The sequence below is a fragment of the Suricata suricatta genome, chromosome 7 (assembly GCF_006229205.1).
Source record: "Suricata suricatta isolate VVHF042 chromosome 7, meerkat_22Aug2017_6uvM2_HiC, whole genome shotgun sequence".
NCBI lineage: Eukaryota > Metazoa > Chordata > Mammalia > Carnivora > Herpestidae > Suricata > Suricata suricatta.
The window spans coordinates 114,795,406-114,802,389 of NC_043706.1; the positions used below are offsets into that span (position 1 = coordinate 114,795,406).

General features: G+C 37.2%; 1 pseudogene; it reads right to left on the reverse strand.

The window, feature by feature from the left end:
* Positions 1-6,984, reverse strand: LOC115295345 (annotated as a pseudogene).

Genomic DNA, 6,984 nt, shown 5'->3' on the forward strand with positions numbered 1-6,984 from the left:
TCACCCTTCAACGATGGTGCTGGAAGCCACTATCTCTGGCTTTTCAGGGGTGTCAAGCAGGCTCAGAGTCAAGGTGGTACTGGTACAAATGTAAAGGACAAAATAAGAAAAGCCTCGTTTATTGAAGACATAATTCACAGAACCCTCCAAAGCTAGTAATAAATGTGGCGATCGCCAATGGCAGGCGCTCTATAGGAAGTGTATGAATTTGGTAATCAGAAGAAAGTTTCCAAGGAAAACATGGAAAAATGCAGTTTCCCTCTTTCTGTCTCTGTCCCATGCTCACACCTTATCCCTATTCCTGCTTCTCAATTAGAAGCCAAATACCTTCGTATAAATCTTAAAGATTATGAGTCTCTGGAAAGCTGAAGAAGCTTTTCTTTTATGTTTCCAGGTATCAGGGATTCAAAGAAGAATAGCGCGTGTTCTTCTGACCAGTAAGTATCTGTTAATCAGATGAGGGGTGACACCTTCCTCTTCACCATATGTTCCATCCAAAGTAATTTTAGAGACTCTTATCCGACTTTCAAAATTACTTCCGAAATCAACATTTTATTAAACTCTCTTTGATTCCTTCCAGGTAAACTTTAAAAACTAACCTAGTTTAACACAATAGTCAGGGTCAACAGTTCAATAAAATGGTCAGAAAACTAGGGAATACCAAAGGCTGGGAATGAAACTATTATTTCTCCCTACATTTGTTTTCTATATAAAAAATATTAAAAGAACGTGAAATTTACTACTATTTTAAGCATTGATGGAGCAAAGTACCTTTGTTAGGTTCATATGTCAGAGGTCATGGGTCACGAAATGATCTCCAAGGTTCCCTGAGGGGAGAGTGAGAGCTTCTTCATCTACACAGGATAACTGCAGATTCCTCACTAGCTTGTCCACACTACCCTGTGCCATCCTGCAGTTGACTTGGAGCTGATTAAGTGGATTGACCAACTAGGCTACCATTTTAACTAAATCAACACTTACAGAATGGAAGAATAGTTTAAAATGATTCTTGCAAAGAAAGTGCATTATAAAATGATATTAATAATGCAAACAGTCTCAAAAACAAGAAAATTGAAGAGCTGACACTTCTATTCTTGGTATGAAAACACATCTTTGAGGAGAATATGAAAGTTTACTTATATATAAAAAGAAATTGTCAAAACTCACAAAGCTATGAAGAAAACTTTTTGAAAGTTTTGTGTTTTACTTATAAATACAAATATATATATATATATCCTGAGGACTCATTAGAATATTTTTTCCAGTAGAGATATATGATCAAAATATTTGAAAATCATTGGCTTAATATCACTCCTTTTGACTGATACTTATATTTTAACTGGAATTTCCAGGAGACTATTTCTCCACTAAAGATTCTGAGGCTACAATTTAAGATGCTTAGAAAAAATATGGGGAAGAAGAGGGCCATTTACACTGATATGCAGATCACATCTCTAAAAATCCAGGCTCTCTCCCTTCCCCATTTAGTATAAAATTATGGCATAAGATTATTTTAGTCTTTCAACTCAGATTGTAAAGAAGCAATTTAGAGATTTGACCTTAACCTATAAAAGGGTAATTAAATTAACTGGTATAGAAAATAAAGAAAGATGACTTTTGTGATTTGAAAGATAACAAGGAGTTTAACTTCTATGAAACTCATCCATACAGTTTAGAAACATCTTTGTATCTTTTTGATATTAAATTGCATACAGATTACAGTCACCTTACCATCTTTTGTATCAACATAAAAACCACGTTTTCTGCATACCAAAAAATCTCAACTCTAGAGTATTATAGCACATTTATAATAGGTCTTTGCCTACATTTTTTTCCAGAGTAGTTTTTTCTAAAATGTTATTTTCTTTAATTGTTCACTTAAAAAAATTTTAGTATTATCATATTATATGGGGTATGAAGATCAAATTCTTTTTTTTTTTTTAATGTTTATTTACTTTTGAGAGGGAGATTGAGAGTGTGAAGCGGGGAGGGGAAGAGAGAGAAGTAGAATCCAAAGCAGGCTCCAGGCTCTGAGCTGTCAGCACAGAGCCCAAAGCAGGACTTGAATTCAAGAACTGTGTGGTCATGACGTGAGCCAAAGCTGGATGCTTAACAGACTGAGCCACCCAGGTGTCCCAAGATCGAACTCAAACAAGCACTGACTACCCTCATAGCAGGACTCCATTTTACATATCCCCTCCCTCCTACTTACGGTAATGTGCCACCCATTCCATTCCCCCCTGTATCACACACCACAGCGGTATTGTATTGATAATAATAGCCATTAGGAGGACCTGTGGAGTCATGGGAACTACATGACTTTTTGCTCCCAATATTTGCCAAGACCTAGAGTTATTCTTGGCCACGTAGGTGAGTCTTGCTTATACTGGTGTGTGACCAAATATAAATGAAATTTTAATTGAAACATTTCAATAACTTAGACAGAGACAGATAAATATTGTATGATATCACTGATATGTGGAAAATAGAGAAGCTGAATTCACAAAAAAGAATAGAATAGTGATTACCAAGGGAATCACTGGGGGAAGGAGGAATTGGGGATACTGTTTAAGGGTGCAGACTTGCACCTAGCAGACAAATTTGTCCTGGAGATCCAAGGCACAGCATAGCGATGATTGTTAACAACACTGTATTATAAATTTCAAAGTTGCTAAGAGACTAGATCTTAATTGTCCTTACCACACAAAAGAAATAATAATTATGTGATGTGAAAAAGAAATAATAATTATGTGATGTGTCAACAGTGTTAGCCAAGACAATGGTGATAATCATATTGCAATATATAAATGTATCAAATCAACACATTGTACACCTTAAACTTATACAATGTTATAGATTAATTATATCTCAATTAAAAAATATTTTTAGTTTAACCTAAAAGAGTATTTTATTCATTTCATCCAGAAACAAACAATAGTAAGAACCTAAGTGTAAGTCAACTTACAAGTCAATATAAAAACTATTCATGAAAAAAGATCATAAGTAAAAGCCATAAATTAAACTTGATGAATTTTTTTCACATCAGAGCTACTGCTCAGGCCATTCCTTATTGACTCTCCTGCACCATTGGCTGTCTGCTCTCTACTGGATGATTCCATCGGCATGCAAATGTGCTCTGGTACTTAAAAAAAATAATAATAATTAAAAACCTATCTTGAACCCCTGTGTCCCTCTAAATTTTGCTCCATTTCTCACCTCCCTCTTCTAGCAAAACTCCTAGAAAGAGTTGTCCACCTTACTGTTTCCAGCTTGTTCTCTCTCACTGTCTCCTGAAGCATTCAAATCAGCTTGTTTCTACCATCCCACCTAACAACTCTTCCTAATGCCAATGATGACCTCTGCATCTTACATGATGTCATCCTCCTTGTCTGCAGCATGTGACACAGCTAATTATACCCTCTCCCTGGAAACACTTCACCTTTGCTTATTGGACCCCCTCTCTCATTCTCCTGCTCAATAGCTGCTCTTCTCATACTCCCTTGCTGGTCCTTCCTCACTTCTTCTGAGTCTAAACATTGGAGTTTCCTAGACCTCAAGCCTCAGATCTCTTCTCTTCTGTAACCCACTCCATAGGTGAACCATCATGGTACTAAATATCATCTGTGTGCCGACTCCTGTTTTTTTTTTTTATCTCCAGTCCTGACTTTGTCCTTTCATGCCAGACTTATACGTGCAACTGGCAGGCTGATATCTCCACTTGGATGTTGAAAGGGCAGCTTACACTTAAGATGCACAAAACTGGTTTCCTAACTTGCATCTCAGACTTGCTGTTCCTTCAGTGCTCTGTATATCTGTAAATGGCAATTCCATGACTCCATTTGCTCAGGCCAAAAATGAGAGTCACTCCTGATTCTTGGTCTCTCTCATACCCCACAACTAATCTTATCACCTTGACATCTAAAACATATCTATTCTGAGCACCATACAACATTCTGTATAATAATGAGTCTGTTTACCTCTACCTTCTCTCACTAAATATTCACAAGTCATCGGGGGTGCATAAACTTCATTTACGAAGTGCTGTATTTCCTATTTTGAGAATAGTACCCAGTTATGTATCTAGAATAGTGTCTGGCACATCACAGGTGCTCGATAAATAATGGCTTGATGAGTGAAAATTAAGTGAAATCAATGTGACTATCCTGGACAATGATGCAAACCCATTTTCTGTGAAAATGCATTCCTTCTACTATAGGGCTGTGACAGAGATCTCTACTAATTATATGTAAAATCCTTTCACCCTAGCTTCACTAATTTCCATGGCTATTGTGATCTTTGACTAGTCCATAAGTTTACAACACATGTTGTTTTAAAAATTTTTTTTAATGTTTATTTTTGAGAGGGAGAGAGATAGAGTGCAAGGAGGGGAGGCACAGAGAGAGAGGGAGACACAGAATCTGAAGCAGGCTTGAGGCTCTGAGCTGTTAGCACAGAACCCAATGCGGGGCTCGAACCCATGAACCATGAGTTCATGACCTGAGCTGAAGTTGGATGCTTAACTGACTCAGCCACCCAGGCGCCCCCAACCTATGTTGTTGTTATTGTTTTCCATTTTTAAAAACATTTATTTATTCTTGAGAGACAGAGAGAGACAAAGCATGAGTTGCGGAGAGGCAGAGAGAGAGGGAGACACATACTCTGAAACAGGCTCCAGGCTCTGAGCAGTCAACATGTAGCAGGATACTAACTCTCACAGAGAGTCGTAACACCAAGGCTTTTCTTTCTAGAAAGCAACTTTATTCCTGCCAGCACTGCTCAGTTGGTTTCCTATCGAAGAACTGAGCCTCGAATGGCACATGGCATAGTTTTTTAGATATATTTTTACTTCTTTGTCTCCCATGTATGGTAACCCACAAACACACAGTCTAATTAAGTGGTTTCATGTTAGCAAGATCGTGAGGGATGTTGTCACATACATGTAGAGCCAGGTGGCCTTGAGGGTTTTTTTCCTTTCTTTAGGGAGGGGGCCCTACTACAAGCACAGAGCCTAGAATGGGGCTTAAACTCATAAACCATGAGATATGATTTGAGACGAAGTGGGAAGCTTTAACCAACTGAGCCACACAGGCACCCCCAACATATGTGGTTTTTAACAGGAAATCCAAAACCTAACCCTATTGTGAGTTGAAAAACAAATGAGTTGTCCCAATTTTCAAAACTTCTATGCAGAAAGACTGTCCAGCTATTGACCTCTTTTATGGTACAAAAGAAAATTTACAATCACGATAGAGAGTATCAACTCAGGACAAGAAGGAGGTAGAGACTGTCTATTATCATGTCACTTCACATTTTCTTCTTTGTGTCTCTCTAGAGCTAAGAAAAGCTGTTCTCTGGTAACTCTTATATAAATGTCAGAATAGTGAGGCATGCCTTAAAAAATGTATGGTATTCATAATCCTCCAGTAAAACAAAAAAAATGGCAGAGAAATGTTTAATAAATTTAATCTGAGGTAAAAAAGGGAGAGAAAGTATGAGAAAGAGAGAGAATTTTATAGGAGAGTGCTAAAATAAAAATGTGTGATCTGTACCTCAATAATTTAACTTTCAAGCCTTATTAGACAGTAAGACATAAATTAAATATGCACTTACATATATTAAATATTTTATATTATAAAATCTCTAGATTATTTTTCTTCAGGAAAATTAGTTTTATGAGCCTAGGAAAACACGAAGTTTCAAATTATAGGTCTTATGATCCACAAGAATGTACATAGTAAGGAAAAAGACTCCATAAGACTGAAGTTTTATACATTTTAATATGTGTTCATTTTTGAGAAAAAGAGAGAGAGGCAGAGAGAAAGGGAGACACAGAAACCAAAGCAGCCTCCAGGATCTGAGCTGTCAGCACAGAGCCCCATGCATGGCCTAAACCATGAACCATGAGATCATGACCTGAACCGAAGTGAAACGCTTAACCATCTAAGCCATCCAGGTGCCCCTGAAGTATGGTATTTTCAATGGAGACTTTGGAATATTTCCTCAATACAACCCACTGTCTAATTCAGAAATTAATTTATTACTTGACTCCATGAGATTCTCTTCCCCTTTAGCTTCTAATCCTAGCAATTAGTATCCTGTTTACATATTTTCCCCAAATTTAATAAAACTATTTATCATAAATGGGCACACATTTTTTTAAACAAATGCCAAGATAAATATAACAATATCATATGCCACATCTGTGAGAATTCGGGATTTATCACGTTGCTGTGGTGAACACGTACATTTTAGAGAGTCGCAGCATTTTAACATAAACAGTGAGGATATTTAAAATGTCTTCCTGGGCACCTGAGTGGCTCAGTTGGTGAAACGTCCAACTCTCGATTGCAGCTCAGATCACGATCTCACAGTGGGTGGGATCAAGCGTTGCATTGGGCTCTAGGCTGACAGGATGGAGCCTGCTTGAGATTCCCTCTCCCTCCCTCTCTCTCTGCCCCTCCCTTGCTCCTATTCACATGTGCTCTCTCTCTCTCTCTCTTTCTCTCCCTCTCTCAAAAATAAACAATTTTTAAAAATTAAAAAATATTTCTGGTGGTTTTGACATGGAATTCAATTCACCTGAGGGGCTAGATATCCTTCAGATTAAAAAAAAATGGTTTCCCTGGTAAATTTCCATCCATAAAGTGCATCTTTTAGAGTCACAGTGATTTGAGCATTCTGCTTAAAATAAGTGAAATCAAAGTTATTTCTTCATATGTAACATAGTTCAACAGTCCATTCTTCTATTAGCTCTTCTTTCTATCCCATAAATTACCTGCTTAGCTGACTAATCGCTCTCTCTAGGAATCTATATTCTTGTTCATAAGCAACAGAGCATTTTTTTTGAAACACAAGTGTTTCTGTTTTATTTGGCAATACAACAGCATGTTTATATAGTGCAACTATAAAACTATCTAAAGCACTGAGGTGCAGAATGATTAGGGCAAAAATAGCCACAGAGATGTGAAGAGAGGAAGTGATCAT